Genomic DNA, 15792 nt, shown 5'->3' with positions numbered 1-15792 from the left:
AGGCCCCCTTCTCCTCAATGGACAGCACAGCTGTGGGGAAGACACTGCAGCTAGCAGAAGCGTGTCACACTTCCTCAGGGAGGAAGCAAGTTACAGACCACTCTAGAGAGGGCACCCATAAACTGACGGCCACGCTCATTACCCAACATCCAGGCCACCCACAGGCTGACTGCAGCCCAACTTTCCCACCATTCCCACAGAGGCCCCAGGAACCGTCAGGCCTCTGAGGCTCTGCCAATGCCCTTCCCTCCACCCAAATATCCTTTCCGTCCTCTCTCTGGACCTCAATCCTGCCCAGCTCTAAATGAGCACTGCAAGGCCTATTTCCCTAAGAATGCCTCTCTCAAAACCAAAATTACTTCCTCGAGAATGATCTGCCTCTTACTCATCCATCATTATCTTGGATTAAATACATCATGTAAGATGCCTTATCTGACCAACACATCTATTTTAGAAATAAGAGTCATGTTTTAGACCATCTATGACATGACATGACAACCATTCAGCTCACGAAAACCATTCAATAAATACTCTAATTGAATTGCCCAAAGAGTTGACCTAAAATAACCTAAATGCCAAGCATTCCAAGAACCGTCCTGAACCAAATTCACTTCTCATTCGAATGCCAATGTCACAGACAGGGATGTTGTATTGTCCTTAAATGTACTTGCCTTTATCCAAAACTAGAATCTCTGATGAATCTATGGGACACACATGTAAAATATTCTGCAAAGTAAAAAAGCTTTATTTACTGTACTGTGCTTAATATTCAGCCAGACCTGCATTTTTCTCTAAAGCTTATACAATTACTTAGTATGCAAGAAGCATTAGAAGAGAGACTAAGTCTATTGAGAAGAATACTGGAAGCGAAGGTCATCAATCATTTTCTACTTTCAATAATCTCTTTCATAAAGAGGTAAATGCTCCTAAATTCCAGAATGAATGGAATTCAATACAGCAAAGTAAAATGCTTTAAATACATAAAATAAATATCTTGGTGGACCTTCCACCATCTGTTTTAGTAACTTAAATTATAAAAAAACCCCTAAATTTAAGAAAAGTTATATCAACAGCTAAAATTGAGATTTTTTTTCCATCTATTACTTTGATTTTCCTGACCCATTTTTGAGAATTGTCAGCATTCTGGATCAATAATTCCAAATTATTTCTTGAAGACAGTGAGATTCCTCCCAAGTCATCTAACATGCTCACTAATCAAGAAGGATAAAAACAAACAAGAAAGCCATATTTATGAAGCAAGCAAATTATATTAAAAGACTGACTTTGAGAAAAGGTTGCTTCTTGCCAAGAAAATTTTATTATTATAAAACATTTTCTGTCATTTGTATTTCTTCATTTTCCCTTCCAGATTATCTGTGTAGCCTTGTAAACACATCATAATCCAAAGCAGTTGTGCTTTATCAATAAAATGTAAATCAATGCAAGAGAGCCAACTGCATAAATAAAACAAAAGTGTACCGTGCTTCCCTGGTGGCGCAGTGGTTGAGAGCCTGCCTGCCGATGCAGGGGACACGGCTTCGTGCCCCGGTCCGGGAAGATCCCACATGCCGCGGAGCAGCTAGGCCCCTGAGCCATGGCCGCTGAGCCTGCGTGTCCGGAGCCTGTGCTCCACAACGGGAGAGGCCACAAGAGTGAGAGGACCGTGTACCGAAAAAAAAAAAAAAAGCATACCACCATCATCCCAAGCAGACTACAAAATAGCAAGCAGATTATAAAATAATAGTCTACAAGCCTGCTTTTTAAAATATATATCTAAATGCATTGAATATCTTATATAAAAAGCCAAGAGATAGAGATGAAACAAAATATTAAAAGTAAACATCTCCTTCCCCAAAACCCTAACTCCCTTCCAGTCACGAGGAGAACATCACACAAACCCAAGCTGAGGGACAGTCTATGAAATACGTGAACCAGGACTCTTCAAAATTGTCATTCAGAAAAGGAAAGTCTGGGACTTTCCTGGTGGTGCAGTGGTTAAGAATCCGTCTGCCAATGCAGGGGACACGGGTTCCAGCCCTGGTCTGGGAAGATCCCACATGCCGCAGAGCAACTAAGCCCGTACGTCACAACTACTGAGCCTGCGCTCTAGAGCCCGCGAGCCACAACTGCTGAGGCCACACGCCGCAACTACTGAAGCCCACGCACTCTAGGGCCTGTGTGCCGCAACTACTGAGCCCAGCTGCTGCAATTACTGAAGCCCGCACACTTAGAGCCCGTGCTCCGCAACAAGAGAAACCACAACAATCAGCAGTCCACGCACCACAACAAAGAGTAGCCCCCACTTGCCACAACCAGAGAAAGCCCGCGCGCAGCAACAAAGACCCAACACAGCCAAATATAAACAATAATAAAAATAAATAAATAAAGGCATCATCACATAAAAACAAAAGAGGAAATAATTTTTTTCAAAAAACAATAACTGGTGGGGCAGTGGTTAAGAGTCCGTCTGCCAGTGCAGGAGACACGGGTTTGAGCCCTGGTCTGGGAAGATCCCACATGCTGCAGAGCAACTAAGCCCGTGAGCCACAACTACTCAGCCTGCGCGTCTGGAGCCTGTGCTCCGCAACAAGAGGGGCCCCGGCAGTGACAGGCCCACGCACCACGATGAGGAGTGGCCCCTGCTCGCCGCAACTAGAGAAGGCCCTCGCACAGAAACGAAGACCCAACACAGCCAAAAATAAAGAAAAAATAAAGAAAAATAAGTACATTTAAAAGGAAAACCTATACATTTCCCTTTCTGCAAATGTAGGTTTTCCAGGCAAGAGTAGAGCCTCAGAAAGAATGTCTGCAAACAGGACAATCGCTAGTTCACTAAGTACAAGATGTAGGATACTTCTGAAGAATCCCATCACAGCTAGGTAATTGGTCCCGAACCAAAAGTAAATACTGGAAGAAAAATGAAATCAACAGTGTACCACACAGGTGGTAGGCAGACTGGCCTGGACTAAGACATCTTCAGTAATAGATAATAAGGGTGCTCATTTGTAAGCATCATTCTCGTCCCACTGTGGACTTCCTTCTGCGACCGTATAAGGATACCACCAGATCATCTGGAAATCAAGTCATGAAATGTACTTTTATATTTTTAAAAATCAATTCTTGTCCTTAAATTAACTTTTCTTGTCAGTTTAGTCAGGGTCCTCTATTACTTCTAAAACATTAAATCTTATTTGATTAGAGACAGGCTTCAAAAAATAAAAATAAACTGTGATCAAATAGCAGGAACAAACAGTAGTAACTAAAATTGCTTCAATCTAAACTGAAGATGATTTCTGTATCTCTGTCTTTTACATTTGTCTCCATTGGGGAAAAAAAATTATGTACCTCATAATTAACTTGCCTGGAATGAATCAGACTGCATTTGTAAAATTTCATAAGACCAATGAGCTGTGCTAAACAGTACCACTATCCACCTGAGCAGAAATTACTATCCATAAGTTTCTTTACATAACTAACAAAACAAAAATTGAAACAAAAGAAGAACTACTAGAAAAATATTAGAGATTCATTTTTTAAGTCAGGAATTTGCCTTTAGTCAGTAATTTGCCTCATACATTATGATTTTCCCTGTGGAAACCCAATTATTATCCTGGAAACAAGACCACTTTAGAAAGCAAATGCATCGTGACAAAAGAAAGAAAAGGCAGGTTGATACATTATTAAAATAACTCACACGCCATACCCTGAGGAGTAAGGAAGCCATGGCAGAGCAGGCCCCCTTCTCCTCAATGGACAGCACAGCTGTGGGGAAGACACTGCAGCTAGCAGAAGCGTGTCACACTTCCTCAGGGAGGAAGCAAGTTACAGACCACTCTAGAGAGGGCGCCCATCAACTGATGGCCACGCTCATTACCCAACGTCCAGGCTACCCACAGGCTGACTGCAACCCAACTTTCCCACCATTCCCACAAAGGCCCCAGGAACCCTCAGGCCTCTGAGGCTCTGCCAATGCCCTTCCCCCTACCCAAATATCCTTTCCCTCCTCTCTCCGGAACTCAATCCTGCCCAGCTCTAAATGAACACACCAAGGCCTATTTCCCTAAGAATGCCTCTCTCAAAACCAAAATTACTTCCTCGAGAATGATCTGCCTCTTATTCATCCATCATTATCTTGGATTAAATACATCATGTAAGACGCCTTATCTGACCAACACAACTAGTTTAGAAATAAGAGTCATGTTTTAGACCATCTATGACATGACATGGCAACCATTCAGCTCACTAAAACCATTCCATAAACACTCTAATTGAATTTCCCAAAGAGTTGACCTAAAATAACCTAAATGCCAAGCATTCCAAGAACCGTCCTGAACCAAATTCACTTCTCATTCGAATGCCAATGTCATACACAGGGACGTTGTATTGTCTTGAAATGTACTTGCCTTTATCCAAAACTAGAATCTCTGATGAATCTATGGGACACACATGTAAAATATTCTGCAAAGTCAAAAAGCTTTATTTATCGTACTGTGCTTAATATTCAGCCAGACCTGCAGTTTTCTCTAAAACTTATACAATTACTGAGTATGCAAGAAGCATTAGAAGAGAGACTAAGTCTATTGAGAAGAAAACTGGAAGCGAAGGTCATCAGTCATTTTCTACTTTGAATCATCTCTTTCATAAAGAGGTAAATGCTCCTAAATTCCAGAATGAATGGAATTCAATACAGCAGAGTAAAATGCTTTCATTACATAAAATAAATGTCTTGATGGACCTTCCACCATCTGTTTTAGTAACTTCAATTATAAAAAAACCCCTAAATTTAAGAAAAGTTATATCAACAGCTAAAATTGAGATTTCTTTTCCATCTATTACTTTGATTTTCCTGACCCATGTTTGAGAATTGTCAGCATTCTACATCAAGAATTCCAAATTATTTCTTGAAGAGAGTGAGATTCCTCCCAAGTCATTTAACATGCTTACTAATCAATAAAGATATGAAAAAACAAAGAAAAACCATATTTATGAAGCAAGCAAATTATATTAAAAGACTGACTTTGAGAAAAGGTTGCTGCTTGCCAAGAAAATTTTATTATTATAAAACATTTTCTGTCATTTGTATTTCTTCATTTTCCCTTCCAGATGATCTGTGTAGCCTTGTAAACACATCATAATCCAAAGCAGTTGAGCTTTATCAATAAAATGTAAATCAATGCAAGAGAGCCAACTGCATAAATAAAACAAAAGTGTACCGTGCTTCCCTGGTGGCGCAGTGGTTGAGAGCCTGCCTGCCGATGCAGGGGACACGGCTTCGTGCCCCGGTCCGGGAAGATCCCACATGCCGCGGAGCGGCTAGGCCCCTGAGCCATGGCCGCTGAGCCTGCGTGTCCGGAGCCTGTGCTCCACAACGGGAGAGGCCACAAGAGTGAGAGGACCGTGTACCGAAAAAAAAAAAAAGCATACCACCATCATCCCAAGCAGCCTACAAAATAGCAAGCAGATTATAAAATAATAGTCTACAAGCCTGCTTTTTTAAATATATATCTAAATGCATTGAATATCTTATATAAAAAGCCAAGAGATAGAGATGAAACAAAATATTAAAAGTAAACATCTCCTTCCCCAAAACCCTAACTCCCTTCCAGTCACGAGGAGAACATCACACAAACCCAAGCTGAGGGACAGTCTATGAAATACGTGAACCAGGACTCTTCAAAATTGTCATTCAGAAAAGGAAAGTCTGGGACTTTCCTGGTGGTGCAGTGGTTAAGAATCCGTCTGCCAATGCAGGGGACACGGGTTCCAGCCCTGGTCTGGGAAGATCCCACATGCCGCAGAGCAACTAAGCCCGTACCTCACAACTACTGAGCCTGCGCTCTAGAGCCCGCGAGCCACAACTGCTGAGGCCACACGCCGCAACTACTGAAGCCCACGCACTCTAGGGCCTGTGTGCCGCAACTACTGAGCCCAGCTGCTGCAATTACTGAAGCCCGCACACTTAGAGCCCGTGCTCCGCAACAAGAGAAACCACAACAATCAGCAGTCCACGCACCACAACAAAGAGTAGCCCCCACTTGCCACAACCAGAGAAAGCCCGCGCGCAGCAACAAAGACCCAACACAGCCAAATATAAACAATAATAAAAATAAATAAATAAAGGCATCATCACATAAAAACAAAAGAGGAAATAATTTTTTCAAAAAACAATAACTGGTGGGGCAGTGGTTAAGAGTCCGTCTGCCAGTGCAGGAGACACGGGTTTGAGCCCTGGTCTGGGAAGATCCCACATGCTGCAGAGCAACTAAGCCCGTGAGCCACAACTACTCAGCCTGCGCGTCTGGAGCCTGTGCTCCCCAACAAGAGGGGCCCTGGCAGTGACAGGCCCACGCACCACGATGAGGAGTGGCCCCTGCTCGCCGCAACTAGAGAAGGCCCTCGCACAGAAACGAAGACCCAACACAGCCAAAAATAAAGAAAAAATAAAGAAAAATAAGTACATTTAAAAGGAAAACCTATACATTTCCCTTTCTGCAAATGTAGGTTTTCCAGGCAAGAGTAGAGCCTCAGAAAGAATGTCTGCAAACAGGACAATCGCTAGTTCACTAAGTACAAGATGTAGGATACTTCTGAAGAATCCCATCACAGCTAGGTAATTGGTCCCGAACCAAAAGTAAATACTGGAAGAAAAATGAAATCAACAGTGTACCACACAGGTGGTAGGCAGACTGGCCTGGACTAAGACATCTTCAGTAATAGATAATAAGGGTGCTCATTTGTAAGCATCATTCTCGTCCCACTGTGGACTTCCTTCTGCGACCGTATAAGGATACCACCAGATCATCTGGAAATCAAGTCATGAAATGTACTTTTATATTTTTAAAAATCAATTCTTGTCCTTAAATTAACTTTTCTTGTCAGTTTAGTCAGGGTCCTCTATTACTTCTAAATCATTAAATCTTATTTGATTAGAGACAGGCTTCAAAAAATAAAACTAAACTGTGATCAAATAGCCGGAACAAACAGTAGTAACTAAAATTGCTTCAATCTAAACTGAAGATGATTTCTGTATCTCTGTCTTTTACATTTGTCTCCATTGGGGAAAAAAAATTATGTACCTCATAATTAACTTGGCTGGAATGAATCAGACTGCATTTGTAAAATTTCATAAGACCAATGAGCTGTGCTAAACAGTACCACTATCCACCTGAGCAGAAATTACTATCCATAAGTTTCTTTACATAACTAACAAAACAAAAATTGAAACAAAAGAAGAACTACTAGAAAAATATTAGAGATTCATTTTTTAAGTCAGGAATTTGCCTTTAGTCAGTAATTTGCCTCATACATTATGATTTTCCCTGTGGAAACCCAATTATTATCCTGGAAACAAGACCACTTTAGAAAGCAAATGCATCGTGACAAAAGAAAGAAAAGGCAGGTTGATACATTATTAAAATAACTCACACGCCATACCCTGAGGAGTAAGGAAGCCATGGCAGAGCAGGCCCCCTTCTCCTCAATGGACAGCACAGCTGTGGGGAAGACACTGCAGCTAGCAGAAGCGTGTCACACTTCCTCAGGGAGGAAGCAAGTTACAGACCACTCTAGAGAGGGCGCCCATCAACTGATGGCCACGCTCATTACCCAACGTCCAGGCTACCCACAGGCTGACTGCAACCCAACATTCCCACCATTCCCACAAAGGCCCCAGGAACCCTCAGGCCTCTGAGGCTCTGCCAATGCCCTTCCCCCTACCCAAATATCCTTTCCCTCCTCTCTCCGGAACTCAATCCTGCCCAGCTCTAAATGAACACACCAAGGCCTATTTCCCTAAGAATGCCTCTCTCAAAACCAAAATTACTTCCTCGAGAATGATCTGCCTCTTATTCATCCATCATTATCTTGGATTAAATACATCATGTAAGACGCCTTATCTGACCAACACAACTAGTTTAGAAATAAGAGTCATGTTTTAGACCATCTATGACATGACATGGCAACCATTCAGCTCACTAAAACCATTCCATAAACACTCTAATTGAATTTCCCAAAGAGTTGACCTAAAATAACCTAAATGCCAAGCATTCCAAGAACCGTCCTGAACCAAATTCACTTCTCATTCGAATGCCAATGTCATACACAGGGATGTTGTATTGTCTTGAAATGTACTTGCCTTTATCCAAAACTAGAATCTCTGATGAATCTATGGGACACACATGTAAAATATTCTGCAAAGTCAAAAAGCTTTATTTATCGTACTGTGCTTAATATTCAGCCAGACCTGCAGTTTTCTCTAAAACTTATACAATTACTGAGTATGCAAGAAGCATTAGAAGAGAGACTAAGTCTATTGAGAAGAAAACTGGAAGCGAAGGTCATCAGTCATTTTCTACTTTGAATCATCTCTTTCATAAAGAGGTAAATGCTCCTAAATTCCAGAATGAATGGAATTCAATACAGCAGAGTAAAATGCTTTCATTACATAAAATAAATGTCTTGATGGACCTTCCACCATCTGTTTTAGTAACTTCAATTATAAAAATACCCCTAAATTTAAGAAAAGTTATATCAACAGCTAAAATTGAGATTTCTTTTCCATCTATTACTTTGATTTTCCTGACCCATGTTTGAGAATTGTCAGCATTCTACATCAAGAATTCCAAATTATTTCTTGAAGAGAGTGAGATACCTCCCAAGTCATTTAACATGCTTACTAATCAATAAAGATATGAAAAAACAAAGAAAAACCATATTTATGAAGCAAGCAAATTATATTAAAAGACTGACTTTGAGAAAAGGTTGCTGCTTGCCAAGAAAATTTTATTATTATAAAACATTTTCTGTCATTTGTATTTCTTCATTTTCCCTTCCAGATGATCTGTGTAGCCTTGTAAACACATCATAATCCAAAGCAGTTGAGCTTTATCAATAAAATGTAAATCAATGCAAGAGAGCCAACTGCATAAATAAAACAAAAGTGTACCGTGCTTCCCTGGTGGCGCAGTGGTTGAGAGCCTGCCTGCCGATGCAGGGGACACGGCTTCGTGCCCCGGTCCGGGAAGATCCCACATGCCGCGGAGCGGCTAGGCCCCTGAGCCATGGCCGCTGAGCCTGCGTGTCCGGACCCTGTGCTCCACAACGGGAGAGGCCACAAGAGTGAGAGGACCGTGTACCGAAAAAAAAAAAAAAAGCATACCACCATCATCCCAAGCAGACTACAAAATAGCAAGCAGATTATAAAATAATAGTCTACAAGCCTGCTTTTTTAAATATATACCTAAATGCATTGAATATCTTATATAAAAAGCCAAGAGATAGAGATGAAACAAAATATTAAAAGTAAACATCTCCTTCCCCAAAACCCTAACTCCCTTCCAGTCACGAGGAGAACATCACACAAACCCAAGCTGAGGGACAGTCTATGAAATACGTGAACCAGGACTCTTCAAAATTGTCATTCAGAAAAGGAAAGTCTGGGACTTTCCTGGTGGTGCAGTGGTTAAGAATCCGTCTGCCAATGCAGGGGACACGGGTTCCAGCCCTGGTCTGGGAAGATCCCACATGCCGCAGAGCAACTAAGCCCGTACCTCACAACTACTGAGCCTGCGCTCTAGAGCCCGCGAGCCACAACTGCTGAGGCCACACGCCGCAACTACTGAAGCCCACGCACTCTAGGGCCTGTGTGCCGCAACTACTGAGCCCAGCTGCTGCAATTACTGAAGCCCGCACACTTAGAGCCCGTGCTCCGCAACAAGAGAAACCACAACAATCAGCAGTCCACGCACCACAACAAAGAGTAGCCCCCACTTGCCACAACCAGAGAAAGCCCGCGCGCAGCAACAAAGACCCAACACAGCCAAATATAAACAATAATAAAAATAAATAAATAAAGGCATCATCACATAAAAACAAAAGAGGAAATAATTTTTTCAAAAAACAATAACTGGTGGGGCAGTGGTTAAGAGTCCGTCTGCCAGTGCAGGAGACACGGGTTTGAGCCCTGGTCTGGGAAGATCCCACATGCTGCAGAGCAACTAAGCCCGTGAGCCACAACTACTCAGCCTGCGCGTCTGGAGCCTGTGCTCCCCAACAAGAGGGGCCCCGGCAGTGACAGGCCCACGCACCACGATGAGGAGTGGCCCCTGCTCGCCGCAACTAGAGAAGGCCCTCGCACAGAAACGAAGACCCAACACAGCCAAAAATAAAGAAAAAATAAAGAAAAATAAGTACATTTAAAAGGAAAACCTATACATTTCCCTTTCTGCAAATGTAGGTTTTCCAGGCAAGAGTAGAGCCTCAGAAAGAATGTCTGCAAACAGGACAATCGCTAGTTCACTAAGTACAAGATGTAGGATACTTCTGAAGAATCCCATCACAGCTAGGTAATTGGTCCCGAACCAAAAGTAAATACTGGAAGAAAAATGAAATCAACAGTGTACCACACAGGTGGTAGGCAGACTGGCCTGGACTAAGACATCTTCAGTAATAGATAATAAGGGTGCTCATTTGTAAGCATCATTCTCGTCCCACTGTGGACTTCCTTCTGCGACCGTATAAGGATACCACCAGATCATCTGGAAATCAAGTCATGAAATGTACTTTTATATTTTTAAAAATCAATTCTTGTCCTTATATTAACTTTTCTTGTCAGTTTAGTCAGGGTCCTCTATTACTTCTAAATCATTAAATCTTATTTGATTAGAGACAGGCTTCAAAAAATAAAACTAAACTGTGATCAAATAGCCGGAACAAACAGTAGTAACTAAAATTGCTTCAATCTAAACTGAAGATGATTTCTGTATCTCTGTCTTTTACATTTGTCTCCATTGGGGAAAAAAATTATGTACCTCATAATTAACTTGGCTGGAATGAATCAGACTGCATTTGTAAAATTTCATAAGACCAATGAGCTGTGCTAAACAGTACCACTATCCACCTGAGCAGAAATTACTATCCATAAGTTTCTTTACATAACTAACAAAACAAAAATTGAAACAAAAGAAGAACTACTAGAAAAATATTAGAGATTCATTTTTTAAGTCAGGAATTTGCCTTTAGTCAGTAATTTGCCTCATACATTATGATTTTCCCTGTGGAAACCCAATTATTATCCTGGAAACAAGACCACTTTAGAAAGCAAATGCATCGTGACAAAAGAAAGAAAAGGCAGGTTGATACATTATTAAAATAACTCACACGCCATACCCTGAGGAGTAAGGAAGCCATGGCAGAGCAGGCCCCCTTCTCCTCAATGGACAGCACAGCTGTGGGGAAGACACTGCAGCTAGCAGAAGCGTGTCACACTTCCTCAGGGAGGAAGCAAGTTACAGACCACTCTAGAGAGGGCGCCCATCAACTGATGGCCACGCTCATTACCCAACGTCCAGGCTACCCACAGGCTGACTGCAACCCAACATTCCCACCATTCCCACAAAGGCCCCAGGAACCCTCAGGCCTCTGAGGCTCTGCCAATGCCCTTCCCCCTACCCAAATATCCTTTCCCTCCTCTCTCCGGAACTCAATCCTGCCCAGCTCTAAATGAACACACCAAGGCCTATTTCCCTAAGAATGCCTCTCTCAAATCCAAAATTACTTCCTCGAGAATGATCTGCCTCTTATTCATCCATCATTATCTTGGATTAAATACATCATGTAAGACGCCTTATCTGACCAACACAACTAGTTTAGAAATAAGAGTCATGTTTTAGACCATCTATGACATGACATGGCAACCATTCAGCTCACTAAAACCATTCCATAAACACTCTAATTGAATTTCCCAAAGAGTTGACCTAAAATAACCTAAATGCCAAGCATTCCAAGAACCGTCCTGAACCAAATTCACTTCTCATTCGAATGCCAATGTCATACACAGGGATGTTGTATTGTCTTGAAATGTACTTGCCTTTATCCAAAACTAGAATCTCTGATGAATCTATGGGACACACATGTAAAATATTCTGCAAAGTCAAAAAGCTTTATTTATCGTACTGTGCTTAATATTCAGCCAGACCTGCAGTTTTCTCTAAAACTTATACAATTACTGAGTATGCAAGAAGCATTAGAAGAGAGACTAAGTCTATTGAGAAGAAAACTGGAAGCGAAGGTCATCAGTCATTTTCTACTTTGAATCATCTCTTTCATAAAGAGGTAAATGCTCCTAAATTCCAGAATGAATGGAATTCAATACAGCAGAGTAAAATGCTTTCATTACATAAAATAAATGTCTTGATGGACCTTCCACCATCTGTTTTAGTAACTTCAATTATAAAAAAACCCCTAAATTTAAGAAAAGTTATATCAACAGCTAAAATTGAGATTTCTTTTCCATCTATTACTTTGATTTTCCTGACCCATGTTTGAGAATTGTCAGCATTCTACATCAAGAATTCCAAATTATTTCTTGAAGAGAGTGAGATTCCTCCCAAGTCATTTAACATGCTTACTAATCAATAAAGATATGAAAAAACAAAGAAAAACCATATTTATGAAGCAAGCAAATTATATTAAAAGACTGACTTTGAGAAAAGGTTGCTGCTTGCCAAGAAAATTTTATTATTATAAAACATTTTCTGTCATTTGTATTTCTTCATTTTCCCTTCCAGATGATCTGTGTAGCCTTGTAAACACATCATAATCCAAAGCAGTTGAGCTTTATCAATAAAATGTAAATCAATGCAAGAGAGCCAACTGCATAAATAAAACAAAAGTGTACCGTGCTTCCCTGGTGGCGCAGTGGTTGAGAGCCTGCCTGCCGATGCAGGGGACACGGCTTCGTGCCCCGGTCCGGGAAGATCCCACATGCCGCGGAGCGGCTAGGCCCCTGAGCCATGGCCGCTGAGCCTGCGTGTCCGGAGCCTGTGCTCCACAACGGGAGAGGCCACAAGAGTGAGAGGACCGTGTACCGAAAAAAAAAAAAAAAGCATACCACCATCATCCCAAGCAGACTACAAAATAGCAAGCAGATTATAAAATAATAGTCTACAAGCCTGCTTTTTTAAATATATACCTAAATGCATTGAATATCTTATATAAAAAGCCAAGAGATAGAGATGAAACAAAATATTAAAAGTAAACATCTCCTTCCCCAAAACCCTAACTCCCTTCCAGTCACGAGGAGAACATCACACAAACCCAAGCTGAGGGACAGTCTATGAAATACGTGAACCAGGACTCTTCAAAATTGTCATTCAGAAAAGGAAAGTCTGGGACTTTCCTGGTGGTGCAGTGGTTAAGAATCCGTCTGCCAATGCAGGGGACACGGGTTCCAGCCCTGGTCTGGGAAGATCCCACATGCCGCAGAGCAACTAAGCCCGTACCTCACAACTACTGAGCCTGCGCTCTAGAGCCCGCGAGCCACAACTGCTGAGGCCACACGCCGCAACTACTGAAGCCCACGCACTCTAGGGCCTGTGTGCCGCAACTACTGAGCCCAGCTGCTGCAATTACTGAAGCCCGCACACTTAGAGCCCGTGCTCCGCAACAAGAGAAACCACAACAATCAGCAGTCCACGCACCACAACAAAGAGTAGCCCCCACTTGCCACAACCAGAGAAAGCCCGCGCGCAGCAACAAAGACCCAACACAGCCAAATATAAACAATAATAAAAATAAATAAATAAAGGCATCATCACATAAAAACAAAAGAGGAAATAATTTTTTCAAAAAACAATAACTGGTGGGGCAGTGGTTAAGAGTCCGTCTGCCAGTGCAGGAGACACGGGTTTGAGCCCTGGTCTGGGAAGATCCCACATGCTGCAGAGCAACTAAGCCCGTGAGCCACAACTACTCAGCCTGCGCGTCTGGAGCCTGTGCTCCCCAACAAGAGGGGCCCCGGCAGTGACAGGCCCACGCACCACGATGAGGAGTGGCCCCTGCTCGCCGCAACTAGAGAAGGCCCTCGCACAGAAATGAAGACCCAACACAGCCAAAAATAAAGAAAAAATAAAGAAAAATAAGTACATTTAAAAGGAAAACCTATACATTTCCCTTTCTGCAAATGTAGGTTTTCCAGGCAAGAGTAGAGCCTCAGAAAGAATGTCTGCAAACAGGACAATCGCTAGTTCACTAAGTACAAGATGTAGGATACTTCTGAAGAATCCCATCACAGCTAGGTAATTGGTCCCGAACCAAAAGTAAATACTGGAAGAAAAATGAAATCAACAGTGTACCACACAGGTGGTAGGCAGACTGGCCTGGACTAAGACATCTTCAGTAATAGATAATAAGGGTGCTCATTTGTAAGCATCATTCTCGTCCCACTGTGGACTTCCTTCTGCGACCGTATAAGGATACCACCAGATCATCTGGAAATCAAGTCATGAAATGTACTTTTATATTTTTAAAAATCAATTCTTGTCCTTAAATTAACTTTTCTTGTCAGTTTAGTCAGGGTCCTCTATTACTTCTAAATCATTAAATCTTATTTGATTAGAGACAGGCTTCAAAAAATAAAACTAAACTGTGATCAAATAGCCGGAACAAACAGTAGTAACTAAAATTGCTTCAATCTAAACTGAAGATGATTTCTGTATCTCTGTCTTTTACATTTGTCTCCATTGGGGAAAAAAAATTATGTACCTCATAATTAACTTGGCTGGAATGAATCAGACTGCATTTGTAAAATTTCATAAGACCAATGAGCTGTGCTAAACAGTACCACTATCCACCTGAGCAGAAATTACTATCCATAAGTTTCTTTACATAACTAACAAAACAAAAATTGAAACAAAAGAAGAACTACTAGAAAAATATTAGAGATTCATTTTTTAAGTCAGGAATTTGCCTTTAGTCAGTAATTTGCCTCATACATTATGATTTTCCCTGTGGAAACCCAATTATTATCCTGGAAACAAGACCACTTTAGAAAGCAAATGCATCGTGACAAAAGAAAGAAAAGGCAGGTTGATACATTATTAAAATAACTCACACGCCATACCCTGAGGAGTAAGGAAGCCATGGCAGAGCAGGCCCCCTTCTCCTCAATGGACAGCACAGCTGTGGGGAAGACACTGCAGCTAGCAGAAGCGTGTCACACTTCCTCAGGGAGGAAGCAAGTTACAGACCACTCTAGAGAGGGCGCCCATCAACTGATGGCCACGCTCATTACCCAACGTCCAGGCTACCCACAGGCTGACTGCAACCCAACATTCCCACCATTCCCACAAAGGCCCCAGGAACCCTCAGGCCTCTGAGGCTCTGCCAATGCCCTTCCCCCTACCCAAATATCCTTTCCCTCCTCTCTCCGGAACTCAATCCTGCCCAGCTCTAAATGAACACACCAAGGCCTATTTCCCTAAGAATGCCTCTCTCAAAACCAAAATTACTTCCTCGAGAATGATCTGCCTCTTATTCATCCATCATTATCTTGGATTAAATACATCATGTAAGACGCCTTATCTGACCAACACAACTAGTTTAGAAATAAGAGTCATGTTTTAGACCATCTATGACATGACATGGCAACCATTCAGCTCACTAAAACCATTCCATAAACACTCTAATTGAATTTCCCAAAGAGTTGACCTAAAATAACCTAAATGCCAAGCATTCCAAGAACCGTCCTGAACCAAATTCACTTCTCATTCGAATGCCAATGTCATACACAGGGACGTTGTATTGTCTTGAAATGTACTTGCCTTTATCCAAAACTAGAATCTCTGATGAATCTATGGGACACACATGTAAAATATTCTGCAAAGTCAAAAAGCTTTATTTATCGTACTGTGCTTAATATTCAGCCAGACCTGCAGTTTTCTCTAAAACTTATACAATTACTGAGTATGCAAGAAGCATTAGAAGAGAGACTAAGTCTATTGAGAAGAAAACTGG

This window comes from Mesoplodon bidens (genome assembly GCF_964165515.1).
Source record: "Mesoplodon bidens genome assembly, contig: HAP1_SCAFFOLD_520, whole genome shotgun sequence".
NCBI classification, from domain to species: domain Eukaryota; kingdom Metazoa; phylum Chordata; class Mammalia; order Artiodactyla; family Ziphiidae; genus Mesoplodon; species Mesoplodon bidens.
This window is presented reverse-complemented; position numbering follows the sequence as displayed.